Source organism: Squalius cephalus (assembly GCF_949319135.1).
Source record: "Squalius cephalus genome assembly, chromosome: 14".
Classification (NCBI taxonomy): domain Eukaryota; kingdom Metazoa; phylum Chordata; class Actinopteri; order Cypriniformes; family Leuciscidae; genus Squalius; species Squalius cephalus.
In genome coordinates this window covers 14363448-14382078 of record NC_137135.1, presented here as the reverse complement: position 1 = coordinate 14382078, position 18631 = coordinate 14363448, and the positions used below count along the sequence as shown (strand labels likewise).

Below are 18631 nucleotides of genomic sequence, written 5' to 3'. Positions count from 1 at the left end.
GTGTAGGTTATAGTCACGATGCAGGCACAATTGTCTCCAGTTCGGACATTCAACTTCCTGACCATAGTCATGAATCAGTCCCTCCAGGATTTCGCGGGATTTTTTTGTGATTGTTGCGGCCTAAAATGCCAGATTTTGCTGCAGCTTTTTCAAAAAGATTTTTCTCAACAGCATTGCATTACCTTGTGTTTTCACAAACATGTTATGAATTTTTTAAGTGTTCTTTGCAAGCTTACTCCCCCAAAGCACAGGAATTAAAAAATTCTGGCAAAATATGTTTTATTTGCTCATCAGAATAAAGTGCAAAGGCTATTTTTCAACCTTGACAATTCATGGGCAAAAAATATAAGCCCATTTCTTTTCAATTCAACTTGACATTGCCCAGTGTAAACAAGTATGAACCAACTGGATGATGATAGTGTTTATCTGTCCAACAGTTTACTGATCATTTGTTTCTTCACAGTTTTAAATGCCAGTTATTGTGTGTTTGATGCCGATTAGTCATTGTGATGTGTGTGATCTAACAGGCACACGGTAGCGAGTCGTTTAAAAACAGCAACAAACATAAAATACAAATACACAAAATAAAGTCATTTTATGCAAATCCACAGCCTTTTATCTACAGATCAAGCATTATAATGTGAATATATCATATTGGAGAGAGTTTTACCGTGCATCCTGCTGTAACCTGACGAGGCGCGCGCGCTGTTTGAATAACGTTACTGAATACGCTGATTTCACGCAGCCGTTATTTTGAAATCGAAAGCGAGGCTCTGGTGGGAAGAAAACCGGAAGTGTCGCCTTTAATCACTGAGTCGTGAATGCGATGGTGTATTGTTGTGTTTAATGATGTTTTGTCAATTCTAAAACTGTGCATACATTTCTTTCATACTTTAGACTATATACAGTGAAATTCATTTATAAATAAAATATTTTTTTTATATAATTCAGAAAGTAAAAAAAGAAGCAGGAATGAACTATATACATATCCTATATTGGATATTAACATCCAATAGTGTATATCGCGGCAGCAGCTTCAGGTTGGTAGTCCAAAGGCATTGTTTTTTATCTTTACTTCCGGGGTTTTCCCACCGGAGCCTCACTTTCGAGGCGCCGAAAGCGCGCTGTTTGCATCCCTGAGTTTTACAAACGTTATGAAGTTTTGTTGTTTACCTTGTTCCTTTCGCTGCTTGCGATGGATTTGCGAGCAACAGCTTCGGTGATAGTCACTTGCCGTGTAGGCTCTTGCACGGACATCCTTCTGGCATGTTTTGCTGTAGAGAAGTGTCGGTCAAGCGAGGATTTTCTTTTGTGTTCCACGACAATGTTGCACACAGTGCAAAATAGTTTCCGTCCACTTTCATGGAGAACATTAGGGAATTGCTTTGCACGGTCTTTCGCAGTGATATTTGTAGTGTGATGTATTTGCGCTCATGGATGCTTTCTCTGATAAGGAAGTCCTTCTGTTTGAAAATAATGCCGCTTGCAGTGACGGACCAAACTGATTGGTCGAATTTGCGGTAAAGTCGCGGTGATTGGATGAAATTGCAAGGCCGCAAATAAATCGCGTGGATTGGCTGAATTTGCGTGAATTGGCGCGATCGCAACATCGCGAGTTTCTGGAGGGACTGATGAATATCAAGCTAGGCCAGGCCACCACTATATGACCTTATCAAAGAGTGGGCTCGCTGGCAGCAGTGTTCAACATACTATTCTTTGGCCTGCTGTACGTGGGGGCCCTGTAGTAGTGGCTCAGGACCAATGGGTTTTTCCCGAGAGGGAACCCACTCCGCATGACCAGAGTTACACGCATATGCCCTCGTTTTCTGATCATGGGGAGGAAGTTATGGTTTCTGCTCCTACAACCTGTGTTAGAAACACAGGGTCTGAGGAGATTTCAGAGAGGCCATCAGGTTCTATTTTTGACAGACAATACGTCGGTGGTCTCTCTGATCAAAGAGGGGGCAGTCATCCTGTCGAGGCAGGGGCTGCAGCCCGGGGATTTCAAACTCCACCCCAAGTTGGCTTTAGCCGGGATGGAGGACGGTTTGTCGGAGGTGGTCCCGTTTCCCCTTCATGCAGACGACCACCTTCCGCGCCACCTCTCCCATGCTCTTCCAGCTCCGCTGGGTCTGGATATCATGATACAGACATGGTTGAGGCCACGTCTGTGTGTTTTCCCTGATTGTTCTGACCCCGGGGGTTCTAGAGTGCAAAAGGGTTCGGCAGTATGGGATCAGCTTACTCCTAGTAGCCCCGTACTGACTGGCCCGAATATGGCTTCCAAACATCTGGGCTCTCCTGGCAGGCCTTCCACGGTAAATACGGATCAGGATGGTCCTCCCTCCTCAGTCCGAGGTCGTGATATTTTACCCTTGGCTGAAGCCCAAGAAGTAGGGAACGAGACGCTGCGTCCGAGAACGACTGAGAACGACTTGCTTCGACTCTTCAAAAGCTGACGCGGCTCCGGTGTCCTTTTATAGCTTCCGGATCACCGTCACATGCAACGTCACGAGTGACGAAAGACACAGTACCAATCAAGATTGGAGTAGTTCCACTACAGACTTCAGACGCATTATGCTGAAAGCATTCCCCAAAGTGTCGAGTATCGACGCAGCGTCTTGTTCCCTACTCAGGGAACGAGGGTTGCAACAGTAACCCGAGATGTTTTTGAGGATGTAAAAAGGGTGTTGTTTTACGCAACCATTGAGGAATTGTATGTTACAAACTTTACATGAACACCCTAAAGAATCATACCAACTTGTGGAAAATGGGCATCCGATGACCCTTTTAAAACAAAAATTAGAATCTCTGGTTACTCACTTTTGCTTTAATGATGACAGCAGCAAAAGAGCTGCATGAACTCTACAAGTCTGTGTAAAAAATGCTGATGAAAAGATGCAAAGAGCAGCTTGTGCTTCAGTGAGATTAAAAACATTTGGTCATTTGTTCAAAGGAGTTGAGCCGTTTCACAAATATTACTTGAATAGTGACCTAGAAAATGTGAGGAATCTGAAATATTTATCCGATGTCTCAACTTTCTAAATGAGCTTTAGACTTTCCTGTAGCTCAAACAGTAGAGCATGGGTTCGATTCCCAGAGAAAGCAAAAACTGATTAAAATATGTACATTTACAATGCATTGAATGCAATTTAAGTTGTTTTGGATAAAAGCATCTGGTGAATAAATAAATGCATAAATGTTAATGTTCTCTGACATTTCTACAACCATTCTGGTGCTCATGGCCCCTTTGGTCTTCTGGAGGAAGAACCATAAGGGCCAGTGATTGGCAGAAAGTACTGTACTGTTCAACATCATAAACTCTGCAGGACAGCGGCCCTCCAGGACCGAGATTGGTGAACCCTGCTCTATAATATTAATAGCATCAAAATCATCAGAATTCGTCAGCCACCTGTATTTCTCAAGGATGTTTCACCTCATGCTTCGGGTTTAGTTGCATTAAAGAACATGGGTGGTAAGAGTGATTTTGACTTCTGGACTCTAAAGTTGCAACAGCTTTAAATGTGCATGTCTCTCTTACTCTGATGCCTTGAAACAAATAATTACCAATTTATGTATCCTCAGAAACAGATATTAGATTTTTTGGCAGTAGTAGCTAAAATCAATTTCTGTAGCTTTAAATACATGAAAGATATCCTATTCTGAGTGTGAGCTATACAAGATCTCTTTTGCTAGTCCAGTAATGGCCATACCTGTAAGGAGTTAATTTATTCATTATGCAGTGAGTGAGATGGAGTTGTCAAAGTGCCTTCATGAAAAGATGTGTTTACCACAGTACTATGAGTAGTGTGTAAGTGGACACATGTCTGAGAGCATCTGTCAGTGTGGTATATATGTAGGGACAAGAACATGGGTTTGTCATAGTAATGCTCTTAGGGATTTCTTCAATGTGCCATTCACGGGCTTTTTCTGTAATTACACTGGATATAATTTCACACAGAATTGAACTACATTGATGAGATGACCATTAAATTTACTATTTAAACAACTTTTTCAGGTAAAATAATATGAATTGTATATATATATATATATATATATATATATATATATATATATAATTAGTCTGCATGAAAACAAATACATTTTCAATTTATGAGTAAAATAAAATCTGAGGTAAACAACTTGACAATACTTTGATATTTTGTTCTACACGTACACGGCACACACTCACACACCCCAAGCTGTCTTATTTAATATTTAAAAACATACGTTTTCAAAATGAACATAACTGCTTCAAACTTCAAGTTTTTGATGTGGGTGTGTATAATTCATGATGTAGAACAAAACGTCAAACTATGGTCAAGTTATGTTAACCACAGACCTATTTTACACATAAATAAAAAATAAAAAAAACACATTATAAAACCACATAGGAGAATCTCAAAGGAACCAGTGGCGAATTAGTCTTCCGGGTTTTGCTGTCATACTGTGCCTGCACCACTCTATAAACATTATTTTATTAGGCACCTTATCATACAGCAAGTTTCCTGAGTAAGTTTTATTGCATTGCTATGCAGTTTCTGTGGTGTTCATGGGTAGTTGCTAGGTGGTTACTTACTGTCCCAAGTCAAAAGAGCCCTCCATTATATTCTCTTTCAGTGCAAGCTTATTTAATTTATTTCCCCCCTTGTCATCATCCACCGGGTGAAAAAGAATAATTCCTTAGAAAAGTAAAAGCTCACCTCTGTTCAACAAGCCTCACAGTTATCATCATTCATGTCTGGAGCACAAACAGTGAAGGACGGGAAGAGAAGAGGTCACTGGCATCCTGCACGTGTCTGGTGCTGAAAGGCTTTAATAACCTCTACACCTTCAGTGACCTCCACAACTACAAAATGAACAACAGCAACTCTGAGGCATCAGGGGAAGCCCCTGTTTACACTCTGACCTCATGGCGGACCCTGGGATATGAGCAACAAAGCAAACACGATTGCAAGGAAGCTGCAAAGATGACTCAATCCAAACAAGGACCGATTGAAGATATCCCAAAGGAAGACGCTATCAGTGTAGTTCTGCATAAAGAGTGGAAGTTAAAGATTGGTGGGTCATCAATCACTGATGGCAAAACATGTAGAATGACAGCAGGACCTCAATCAGTCAATACAAAAGAGCCAATCAAGAGCTCTGTGTTTGAAAAGTAGGCAATGATGGATAGAGATGAACAGAGGTCACTGGCTAAATGCCAGTAAAAAAAAAAAAAAAAAAAAAATTCTATCCTAGATTAATGAAGAACACAATAAAGAAATTGGGAGAGTCAAGGAAGATGCAACCACTGCCTCAGGAAAACAAACATTAAATGGGCCATGGTCCAGAAGAAAACTTCAAAAGGACCTAATCCCGAGCCCTGAGGTCTGCCACAAGGTTGACACACACACAATCAAAAATGGAAGAGAGGTGAGAGAGATCAGATGTCTTACTTGTATGTCTGTGAATTTGGATGAGTAAGTAGTTTGATGTGTTTATTTGGATTTGTAATTTGCAGCTCAGAATCAAGCAGATTTTTTTTGGTTCAAGCAATCACCCAGACAATCACACAGGGGGCAATTTAGATTTTTGTGATTTAAACAAACTGCGTGCCATCTGGATCTGGCTTTGCCACAACATTGGTCAGTTTCAGTCTTTCTCTCATACACACATACTCAAGGGTATCTTCCATATCCGCTTGTTACAGTTTTATTTAACTTTTTGCTGATTTAATTATGTTCTTTTCCTCTGTACAATAAAAGCTTGGTATAACTTGAGCTGTGGTGCTTCTACACCATAGCAGGATGTAATTCATTATATTGGTTTTGAATTATTGGACCCAATATCAGACATCTCTGTACATGATGTCCTATATATTCTGGAAAGCATTATGGCTTGTCTTAAAATAATCACCTGCCTGATAATAATCATGAATCATTATTGCAATAAAGAAACAGACAGTAAGACATGTGTTGGAACTGGCATTAGCTGATGCATAAAAAAACTAATTCTGAATGTTTAAAAATTAATGGAAACTAGGCAAACATCTGCTCAGATGACACTTGTTAACAGATACTGGTTTTGTCTGTTACCTGTAGAGTATGATGTGAAGGGATATCTGAGAAGGTTTGCTCACCTGAGTTGGTCATTTTAGGGCTTTGGTTACTCCAGCGTCTGTTTACAGATGTGCAGGTAAGCAATTTAGAAATATATAGATGGGGGCATATAAAGTTTGGACACTCTACATTTAAAGGTGCACTATGTAAGAATTTTGCAGTAAAATACTCCAAAAAAACTAGGCCAGTGTTATATATTTTGTTTAGTTGATTACTTACAATATCCCAAATTTTTCCAACTATTTTAACCAAGGAACCGGGACGTGTGAGCAGGTGTGAGGGCGTCGCCAGTCAATGGCGTCATATCCGCGTTACCCTCGGCTTCCGCTCGTACTGCCATAGTAACCATGGCGACAGACGTGGACCACTGGGTTACGCCTAGCGATATGCTCACTTTGAGACAAAAAGAGGACTAAAATGAGGATCAATATCATTTTTGAGATGCGAGTGGTGTCTCTGTCAAGAGTGTTGCATGTACTTTACTAGACAGGTGAGCAAATAAAACTAATCAATGTTATATAGTTCAACATGATGAAATGTCAGAATATGATCTGTATGTTATTCTAATGTTGATCTAGCTTACTGCTATTCTCATACAGCCAATAAACTAACACATAGAATAACATTCAATACACTCAAATGCAGTTTAGTATGATAGTGTAACTGTTAGACCAAGTGAAACAGCGCTGCGTTACCTTACAAGTTTAATTCGTCTAATAAACTAACCTGTGTGAGTAGTAATTCAGCACTTGCGTATAGTTCGGTAGAATTAATTGTCCTTATTCCTTTATTTCCGCAGGACTCGCATGTGGCGCTGATATCTGTCTCTCATTAGCAACTGCGCCCTGCTTCATACCACAGTCATGTTAAAAACATCAATGTATTCACTCATCCATAAACATTATTAGATTCATCAGCTTGACGACAAGATCCCTAATTCCACTTAAATGCGTCATCAACCTACGCCTTGGTTATTGTAAGAGGTTAGTGACCCCTAGTGGCGAAAAAAAAAAAAAAAGCTTTAAAGCTGTGTAATATTTTAAGTTGATTTTTAGCAAAAAACACTTTGTTCTTTAAAAATTATACATTCTCATTAATGTGTAATCACTTCAACCAACTATTCAAGTATTCTCGTAAGCGTAGAATCTGAGCGAGTCGCTCAAATGGCGGAAGCCATGTTGCGCATCCATCTTGAAAATACATTAGACAAAGAGGGACATACCTGGAAATTCAAGCTTCGCCTTTCGCGTTTTTACACTCAGTGGCACTGTGACGAATGCAAGAGGGAGATTACTCACGACTGCTGGCAGATTTGAAATAATACGGCCACCGTAGGAGTTAAAACGCCCTCGGAATGGGAGGGGCTAGAAAGTGATATTCAGTTGGTAGAAAATCCTACACAGTGTAGCTTTAAGTTATGCAATCGTGTTAGATAAATTATCAAACAAAATCGCAAGACAAACAGTATCTTCCAGAAAATGATTTCAGAAAATAAGAATTCTTTAGATTTTATACTATAAAACAAGACATACTGTTTTAAAAAAATGGACCATTCATATTATGTGATGAACTACACACCTGTGGTTACTCTGATGAACACCTGTGTGAACTTGAGGGGACTAACTTTAACTGTACAGTATCTGATAAAAATCACTGACACCAATCACTTAAAAGTCATTACAAAAACGGCCCAGGAAAAAAAAAAAAGTTAATTTTAGCATTATTTGATTGCTATAGAGCCCTGTGATGGATTTTTTAATTAATCATAACTAACATTTATTTTTCTTGCAGGAACAACATTCATTTCATGCTTTTGAATCTTAAATGTTTCCAAACCCTTTGGTTAAAAACTTGTCTTTGAGTGTGTGAGTGTAAAAATAACAAATAGGGAAAATTAACTAGACAGATGTTGAAAACTTGAAAATTTGTGATTAACAATGAAGTAATCAAGAAAACAGAGTTTGCTTCTACCTATTAACAGAAGGGTTTGCCTATGAAGAACCAATCAAATTGTAGGGAAATTATGTAATGTATCATGTCATTTTTGCCATGCTCCTATTCTACTGTTGTATTCCTTTTGCGGGTGGGATTCTGGGAAGCCAGTTGTCGACTGTAGATGCAGAGCTAGAGTATAAAGATTATTAAGTGTTGACTGTAGACGCATTGGGTGTCGATTGTAGACGCCCCAGATATATTTATTAAGTGTCAACTGTAGACGCTTGGGTGTCGACTGGAGATGCCCAATTCTTTCACGATTCTGAAAAGCTTTATTATTTTAAAGATCTACAAATCCTGAACAATAGGTTACCAAATAAGATAAGACAAAATAAGACATAATACTCTTGCTTCAGTCAAATTTAAATAAATGCAGTAAACAAAAAGAATGTAATATTTAAATAAATAAAAAATGACAATTAAACATTGACAACATTCAAAGGTATTACGCCAGGCTAGACCTATTAAAGATTCTTAGCAAGAAACACTATCAACATTTTTGGGTATGGTGTTGCGTTGAATAGCGTTGCTATAGACGTTTGTTTCGTCTGGCCGCTGGTAGCCTACTTTGTGATTGAGCAGTTTTGTTTTTAACCATCTCATACTGTAGTTTAAGATAAGTGTTTAATTGAGATAAGTTTATAATAACTTTGCTTTTCATTTATTACTTAAAGCTCAGTTGAAGTTTTACGATAGCTAGCCTACTACATTAAAAACTATAGCCTAACTGATAAAGTTCACATTATTTAAAACAAGTGAACAGTCAGTAATAAAATAAGAACAAATACACAAATTACAAGCAGAGATGAATACTAAATAACAAATTTATTTGAAAGTCTAACAGTATATTCAGGTACAGAAATTAATAATTTAAATGTAAAATAACACTATTTGTCACTGTATAAATTAAATATAGTTTAATCTTTGTTAAAGTTGTATTTTATTGTTTTATTTATATCAATGACACAGAAAACGGTATATATATAATATTAAGTGTATGCTGTCACTTTAAGACCGACTACACGGACCGAAAAAAACTGACAAATATCCGTTTCTTTCTCAGCTGTTCATATTATGACATAAATGAGAGAATACTTGTCATAGATGGTCATTTATTTTGACAATTTTGTGTTTATGTGTCTGTTCAAGGGTAAGGAAACGCGAAAGAGGAATCAATTCTGCATTCGAGCGCTGTCTGAAACGTGTCTCTTTCTCTCTCTCGCAGATAACGCGCGAGTCCCGGTTTTCGGCTCTTCTTCCGCGATTAAAATTGTTTGAATGTGTAAATTGGCATGTCACGTCCAAATTATGGACTTTCACTCTATGATGGTTAAATTTAGCAGTTAATCCGCGAATGCCGAACCGAATCAGTATTTGGTTTGCCTCACGCAGTGCAACACATCTTCTTCGCATAGAGTTGATCAGGTTTTTGATTGGCTGTGCGAAGTTGCTGGATATTGGACCTGGACCTGGACCTGGAACACGCTGTCTAGCCGATCCAGAGCATCCCAAACATGCTCAATGGGTGACATGTCCGGTGAGTATGCTGGCCATGGAAGAACTGGGAAGTTTTCAGATTCCAGGAATTGTGTACAGATCCTTGCAACATGGGGCTGTGCATTATCATGCTGCAACATGAGGTGATGGTCGTGGATGAATGGCACAACAATGGGCATCAGGATCTCGTCACAGTATCTCTGTGCATTCAAAATGGCATCAATAAAATCCACCTGTGTTCGTTGTCCATAACATACGCCTGCCCATACCATAACCCCACCGTCACCATAGGCCACTAGATCCACAACGTTGACATCAGCTAACCACTCACCCACACAACGCCATACTGTACATGCTGTCTGCCATCTGCCCTGTACAGTGAAAACCGGGATTCATCCGTGAAGAGAACACCTCTCCACAGTGCCAGACGCCATTGAATATGAGCATTTGCCCACTCAAGTCTGTTACGACGATAAACTGCAGTCAGGTCGAGACCCCGATGAGGACGACGAGCATGCAGATGAGCTTCCCTGAGACGGTTCAGTTTGTGCAGAAATTCTTTGGTAATGCAAAACGATTGTTGCAGCAGCTGTCCGGGTGGCTGGTCTCAGACGATCTTGGTGGTGAAGATGCTGGATGTGGAGGTCCTGGGCTGGTGTGATTACATGTGGTCTGCAGTTGTGAGGCCGGTTGGATGGACTGCTAAATTCTCTGAAACGACTTTGGAGACGGCTTATGGTAGAGAAATGCACATTCAGTTCATGGGAAACAGCTCTTGTGGACGTTCCTGCAATCAGCATTACAATTGCACACTCCCTCAAAACTTGCAACATCTCTGTCATTGTGCTGTGTGATAAAACTGCACATTTTAGAGTGGCCTTTTATTGTGGCCAGCCTAAGGCACACCTGTGCAATAATCATGCTGTCTAATCAGCATCTTGATATGCCACACCTGTGAGGTGGATGGATTATCTCTGCAAAGGAGAAGTTCTCACTAACACAGATTTAGACAGATTTGTGAACAATATTTGAGAGAAATAGGCCTTTTGTGTACATAGAAAAAGTCTTAGATCTTTGAGTTCAGCTCATGAAAAATGGGGGCAAAAACAAAAGTGTTGCGTTTATAATTTTGTATAGTGTATTTAACTTTATTATGTTATTTAAGTTACCATTATTTACTGATATTTATTTAAAATGCTTTACAGGCTTTAGTGTGTTGTTTCTTTGAAGGAATTGCTCAAATAAACACTTCATTTTTTATTTTATTTTCCAAAACAACCCACCAACCACCGCACCACCACCGGTAGTTGGTCCATTACCACCGCGGTGGTAAAAAACTGCCACCGTCACAGCCTTATTTCATTGTAAAATAGATTGTTGTATATTAATGAAGATTTTTGTTTTAAATGTGCTATCAATTATAGTAAAGCGATAACATACAAGAAGCCATGCTGAATATAGTTACAACTAAGGGGTCTCAAGTGTCTTTTGGGATTATTTCATGTGACTTGCAGAACTTTGTCATATCTCTTGTTCTGAAGGACATCAGGATGACCATCTCATTGGAGGTCTCGCTTTGGCTAGCAGCAAGTTCAAGCTGTGGTTCCCTGCCTGTAAACACAGTCCCTTCCCAAACCCTGTGCTGGAGATCCATTCTCTGATCTCCTTGCATACTCACTAGTCGGGCACTTGGGACACGTCACGTACATGACATTTCACCCAGGACAAGGCCTCTAACAGCCCTGCACAAGGTTCAAACAGCACGTTGCCCCTCTTCCAGGCTTTGTATGTGCATGGGAATGGATGGCTTTTATACGCTGAGGTTTTCTTTAGGATGTAGGCTATTCACAAAGCAAGGTGAATTCTAGCTTGAATGATGTTTTTCCTTAGAGACCAAGCTTGTAGACTCCATACAGGAAGGGCAATCCTGATTGTGACTTTGCTCTCATTGTGAGTGAAGGGGACATGGTTTGAAAGAAGAATTGCTGGTTGATTGCACTGTTCTTTAGTTAAAACACCATGAAGGTCTAGATCTTGAGGGCTCTGGAAGATGATGTTGCAGTTTCCTTTCTGTGTTTAAACCAGAGCTTCTGTATGGCTGAACCTGGAGACGCCGGCCTCCAAAGCCCTCATACCAGGACCACAAGAACTGCTGAGACCATACGGAAAAAGCTCATTCAGGTTAATATAAACATCTGGGCAGCAAAGAAGGAAGCTGTCTGCTGCATACGCCCAGTCTCTTGCAAACACAGATAAATCACTGGTAACCAGTGATAAGGGTAGAGGATGTTACATGAGTTGATCTGGCTCAGTCTGAATGGCCTAGCATTTAGGACTAAAGTCTTATCCAGGTCCTTATGGCTCAGTTCACACATGCGACTTCAAAAGTGGTCTAGTAGTCTTTAAAACTAATTTAAGGGATCCAGACTCTAGAAAAATGATATCATTCCCATATTTACAAGGCTTGAGTCCTAAACACATAGCGTCTGGTTGCAGGCAACTGTTGCAGGCAACAGCTCTTCTGAGGCCTTGGGTGTTGGACATCCAACTGGAAGGAACAAATGCAGCTAAATGTTTTGGAAGTGTTTCTAGGTTGAGCAAAACCCTGACCTCATTTGTGCCAGACGTTGGGGGCATGAGGCGGAGCTCCATGCTGTGCTGGGTGCTTGTGAGGAAGCCGATGGAGTTGCTCAGCTGTTGTAGTTCATTGCCACTAGGCTGGGAAACCTGATAGGTGAAATCGACAAGCTGAGAAAAAGTCATCAATACCATCACCTCTGTGGCATATACATTGTAAAGGTGTCAATTACTCACAGCAGTACATCAATTGATGGATCAATGACATGAAACGCATTCTAGTAGATTCTTTAAGAATACACAGATGCAAATCAAACATACACCTCTTTTATGATGAGCATGTTTTTAGTTTCTGAATTAAAATTGTTTTTTAATTTTCTGATGTATAATGTGTAAAATGTAAAGGTCAACTGCACTTAATATCGCAATAAAGAATAAAGCCTCAAAGTCATAATTTTTTTAAAATATGTTTTTATTTAATTTGTTAAGTTACAAAACTGCCAAAGTCCTGCAATAACCAACAGGCAAAAAATAAAATATTTGTATGGCAAGGAAATGTTACTATTTATCATTTACATTTAATTATTTTTAGTCATTACATTTTAATTAAACATTTCTAGAAAAATTTATAAATCCAACATAAATGCAAAGAGTTCTGTTCTAAGAGCTTGTCGTGAGTTTTAAACACATTTGTTGATTTGAGTAATACAAAATGTACAAAATGTGTTACAGTACCTGTAACCAGGAAGTGTTTTGAGTGAAGGAGGGTCAAACTCTTCAAGCTCAATAGGGCTCTCCAAGAGCTGCCACTCCTCTTCATCAGGATAGTGAGTTTTGATGAAGTTCTCAGGGTCAGTCATAAAGTAGAACTGTAATGGTTCAGTTTAATTGTAAGGAATGCGGGATTTGGTTATATGTTGACCTTTAAGTGCCCTCTTGTGGCGAGGATTGTGTATGGTAACTTCCGTGTGACTTGGTTGGTTTAAGTTCATTGTGAAGTGTCATGGCTGAAGAGCGGCTCGTACGGTGGCCCGCATAAGGCTGTATGTTGCTATTATTTGTCATACAAATATGATGTTTAGTAGGTTTAAGATGTTTACGAGTAAATTAATTAATCTAGAGATGCAAATGTTGCTAAAAACGAAACATAAAGTGACTGTGCAATATGTTAGCGGTCTTTTGTTATGATTATTAGGCTAATTTGGATTCTGTGATTACAAGCCATTACCTAAAACAAGGAATATAATTAACAAATGCACATGACAATGTAAAGTTTAATGCTTAATGTGTTGATTTAATGTTTCATTTGAATGCTTTATTTAGACAATAAATACTGTTCAGTCAGCTATGCACTTTGAATATGTGCAATTCTAATTGCTGGATTTTCTATGTCTGTTTGCAGTTTTACAATGTTAAAGTTAAATGAGAAAAGATTCATGAATGCTAATGTTAAAGCTAACATCTCGCCTGTTCACTGTCTGTCTAGCTGGATATAGAAGTGACACGTCCAGTGAGGACAGGACCTCCACATCCAGCATCTTCACCTCCAAGATCGTCTGAGACCAGCCACACGGACAGCTGCTGCAACAATCGGTTTTGCATTACCAAAGAATTTCTGCACAAACTTCTCAGGGAAGCTCATCTTATGCTCGTCGTCCTCATCGGGGTCTCGACCTGACTGCAGTTTATCGTCGTAACAGACTTGAGTGGGCAAATGCTCATATTCAATGGCATCTGGCACTTTGGAGAGGTGTTCTCTTCACGGATAAATCCCGGTTTTCACTGTACAGGGCAGATGGCAGGCAGCGTGTATGGTGTCGTGTGGGTGAGCGGTTTGCTAATGTCAACGTTGTGGATCTAGTGGCCTATGGTGGCAGTGGGGTTATGGTATGGGCAGGCATATGTTATGGACAACGAACACAGGTGCATTTTATTGATGGCACAGAGATACCGTGACGAGATCCTGAGGCCCATTGTTGTGCCATTCATCCACGACCATCACTTCATGTTGCAGCATGATAATGCATGGCCCCATGTTGCAAGGATCTGTACACAATTCCTGGAATCTGAAAACATCCCAGTTCTTCCATGGCCAGCATACTCACCGGACATGTCGCCCATTGAGCATGTTTGGGATGCTCTGGATCGGCGTATACGACAGCGTGTTCCAGGTCCTGCCAATATCCAGCAAGCACAGCCATTGAAGAGGAGTGGACATTCCACAGGCCACAACCAACAACCTGATCAACTCTATGCGAAGGAGATTGCACTGCATGAGGCAAATGGTGGTTTTCGGAGTTATATTAAACATTACCTGAGAATTAAATGGTTCGGCAACGAACTGAACGACCCATACTAAAAAATAAATAAATAAATATATACAAATATGTGTACCTTTACACCCCTAATATAAAGTCAAAACCCAGCAAACTTGCTTCAGCTCTGAGGAGCATGACTCTTTTCTAACTGCCCCCGGCTTCAATCCAGACAGAAAATGTGTGGTCAACAGTTGCAGGAAGGGCAGCACAGGAAGGAAATTGAAAAGCTGAAACCCAAGAGGTCATTTATCTCCCTCTACAACCCTATGATCCAGACTATCAAATGATATGAGAATGTAATCCCTCCTGAGACCCGGACAGGCTGTCTGCTCTCACTACATTGAATTAAAAGCATCAGATTTAAACCTAAAGACTAAAAAAAAAAATTACTTGTGCAAATCTAATTCAGGCAAATAACACAAACCGTTGTTGCCTCATGCTGAGTTTGCCATTTCATGTGCCAAAATAAAAAAAATAATAATAATTCACCTCACAAAAAAAAAAAAAATCACATAGTCACAGAGACTTTTGAGAAGGATCATCACTGTATAAACAGGGGCAGTTTTACATTGTCAGCTCTAGAACAGAGATTACACTAACAGTGTCCCACTTTACCATTATCAGTTACTGCCTCAGTTACTGCTTCAGTTACTGACTCACTATCAGACCTCTATAATCAGTGTGAAGGGGGACTTATGAAATCTATCTATCTATTGTCTCAAATGTATCAGAATTAGTTGAGTTTGTGCTTAAAGCAATACCTGCCAAAATGATAAGAAAAATAAACTTGTTTTCCTTTTGAATTGAGTTTATTTTTCTTTCCCTACTGGCAGATTTTTATTTTTATTTTTTTCTTGTTTTAAGCCACTCACTTAATTTTGATAAATATTTCAGAAAACGAAATGTGTCATTTTACTTTTCAAGTAAATGCATCTTGATTTAAGACTGTTTAGATATTTGTTTTGGAAAACCAGACAAAAATATATATATATAAAAATATAAGATCTATGATGAGTATTTCAGGAATAATAATGCACTATAATATCATTCATATATATATATTTCCCCTCACCTTTTTATCCTTTCTTTTTTTGTGTGAAGTTGTTTGGGATTCATGCAGAGAAGCAACAAAGTTAACTTCAAAATGATGACAGAAGTGGCTTTCAGCTCTAGGACTTGGCTTTGTTTCACTATCATTAGCCTCACGACGAGGACTGATTAGAGCCGTGAGGTTTGTCAATATTGTCTCTCCACAGGCTGCTCAATCTGACCTGGAGTACAAGATGTACTGTGCCGAACACTGACCTGCCACAAGTGGCCTAATTGGAATAATGTTCATAATCAATTTGAAATGTCAATCTGTCCTGACTCGCTCAGTATGGAAATATACAATGTTGGACATTTGTTGATATATCTCTAAAAAATATCTTGGGTCTTTTCAGAGATTGTGGATGGAATGTGCCCAATTCATAAAAAAAAAAAAAATCATTTTAAAAATAAATTGCTATTATAAAGTGCTGACGCACACAAAAACATAATAGGCGAATGATTGTTACATTCAGACTGCAGGTCTATTTGTGCTGATATTAAATAAACAGCAGGTTTGACATTACCCTTTACTAAAAGATGTTTTGTTGCTTAGTTGTAGAGGAGCAAAGTTACTCATCATTAATTTGTATATATATATATATATATATATATATATATATATATTTTAGTGGTGGGCCGTTATCGGCGTTAACGTGCTGCGTTAACGTGAGACTCTTATCGGGCGATGAAAAAAAATATCGCCGTTAATCTATTCTCAAAGTTGGGTTGGGAGCTGGGTTAGCAAGCTATGATGACTTTCACCTTGATATTTTAGCGCGGATTCGGTTCGATGTTCGGTACGCATTTTCAAACCGAACGGTTTGTTGGACCATTTTTCTTGACCAAAATTTCTTTATTTCAAATGTAGGCGGGTCAACATTGTCCGATATCAAATGGCAAACGTAATGTAAGCGGAACGAAGCTGAGCTACTCGTTATTGTGTGACGGACCGTTGTTTATCAGTTTGGGCCAAAGCAGTGCGAGCCGATCTTGATCAAGCGACACTGTTACTACACAGCGCTAATAAGAGATCCAGTAAATAAATCATTTGAATTCGCTACTCAATAACATCGCTGTGAGATCTAGTGAGAAACATTCACATTTCTCCGTTATTAACGGATCAAACAGAGCGTAGAAACCAGGAAGAAACATTGTGCCATGAATGAACTATCCGGTGTCCACAGATCTGCAACATTTACCATGGATTTACTGTAGTGACACTAACTGCAACCATGGAAGTTTGGCAGGAATAGTAGGCTATAATGCTTTCAAGTAACATTACGTTGGTTTTATTTTGACATCAATAAAATGACAAAACACATGGTAAAATTACTAAAATGCTAATTAAACTATAAAAAACTAGATCCAAATATTAGGCTAATTATACTCTAATAGTATAACTGACTATTTATAATTAAGTTAAGTAATACAACTAAAATTAAGTAATAAAAAAATCTAACACTGAAATTTTCATACACAAATGCACCATGGGGAATGAGAATGATAAGAAAATGAGATGTATTTTTTTTAAATGCAAATGGAAATATACTTTTAAATTATTATTTACGACTGGTCACGTTCAGCCTTTAGAAACCCAAGAAAATCCTCAAGCACCACCAATTTTCATATAATCATATGTTGCAATCAAAATATGTACCATCACCTGATGAACACACACATAGAGAATCTCAAAATCTTTTCTTTTTTTTGTTTTTAACTCTAGTCTAGTTTTAACTACATGTTTTTGTCTTCACCGTGGGATGGAGGGAAACGTAATTTCGATTGCTTTGTATGTCTGGAACATGTGAAGAATCGACAATAAAGCTGACTCTGACTCTGACTCTGACTCAAAACCCATGACCAGAAAGCAAAGCAAATAACTCACATTGAGTTGGTGGAAAAGAGATGTATTGACATGCAGCATGATTTTAGGTGTACTTAAAGATTGTTGCATGGTTTGCAAAAGCACTTTATTTCACTAACCATGTGATAAGCTGGAGAGGCTAAAGTGGTCGTTGAATGTGAAAATAATTGGCTAGCATAAAAAAACTCATTGTGCAATAACTACAGTTGGAATTACAGTTCAAATAACCCAAAAAGAAATGTCAAAAACATATGTGATGTGTCTGATGGGCAGCAGGGGGCAGTAACTCAATAACCCAGAAGAGCTTGCAAAGTAACTAGTGTCTTTGCACTTTGAGAAGCATAAACTTTGTGGTTTTCTGTTTATAAATGCCTGCCAAATGCACTTTCCTTTGCTTGTTATTTAGGTGAATCATCATGAGAAGCACACATGCTCCTGCCTCCCTCATCATCACCTTGTTTATTTACTTAGCAAATGGAAGGCCGAGCACCTCGGTTTTAGCATGCTGGACAGTGTCCATATTCAGCCTGGCTGGAAAAATTGACATACGCACAGCTCAGAAATAATACTGATTCACAGTTCTTCTAAAAGTAATTGCATAGAGAGTATCTAGATTGCACTGTAATGGCTTGAGAAGGATCTGTACTGTTACCTACGTGGGTCTTACAGGACTGAAGAATACTTATTAGCACCTTAATGACTAACATCTCTGCCTGATTGTGTTTGAAGCACCTGTCTGATTGCATTTGGACAAGGTCTGATTGCAGCCCACTCAGTAAGGTTTGCAATACTATTATGTTGGGCAAAAAAAGGAGTGACGCTGAAATATTTATCTAACGGCTTCAGAGATCTGCATCTGTGGAAATATTCAACAAGCGCAAGCAGATCAAAAAAAGATTTTATTGCATTTGCAGTTGGTGGTGTTTCAAATTGTGTCTATGGAGAAGGATCTGCCTCATTGCGGGGAGGTCAAGCGAGTTTGCATTGCTCATTATTTTTTTCCTGACAGAAGTGCCTCTTGCTGTAAGCTGAAGGAAAGTTTGGAGGGAGGCGTGCTCTTGGAATCCATCAGGCAAAGCCAGGCTTCTCTGAGTATATGCCTGAGGCCTGACTGGATAGCCTGGACCGCATGTGATAGACAGCTTACTGACTGACATACGGCCAGACCACATGCACTGGACGAGGATGGC

At 39.1% G+C, this 18631-nt stretch overlaps 1 protein-coding gene and 1 pseudogene across 2 annotated transcripts in view; both read right to left on the bottom strand.

Annotated features, from left to right (window-relative positions):
• sowahab (sosondowah ankyrin repeat domain family member Ab) overlaps positions 1-18631 on the bottom strand; it is a 394094-nt gene that overhangs the window by 211386 nt on the left and 164077 nt on the right. The window lies entirely within an intron of this gene.
• Positions 11071-12365, bottom strand: LOC307171408 (kyphoscoliosis peptidase-like; annotated as a pseudogene). Its single transcript has one exon. The product of its transcript is annotated as a kyphoscoliosis peptidase-like (transcript).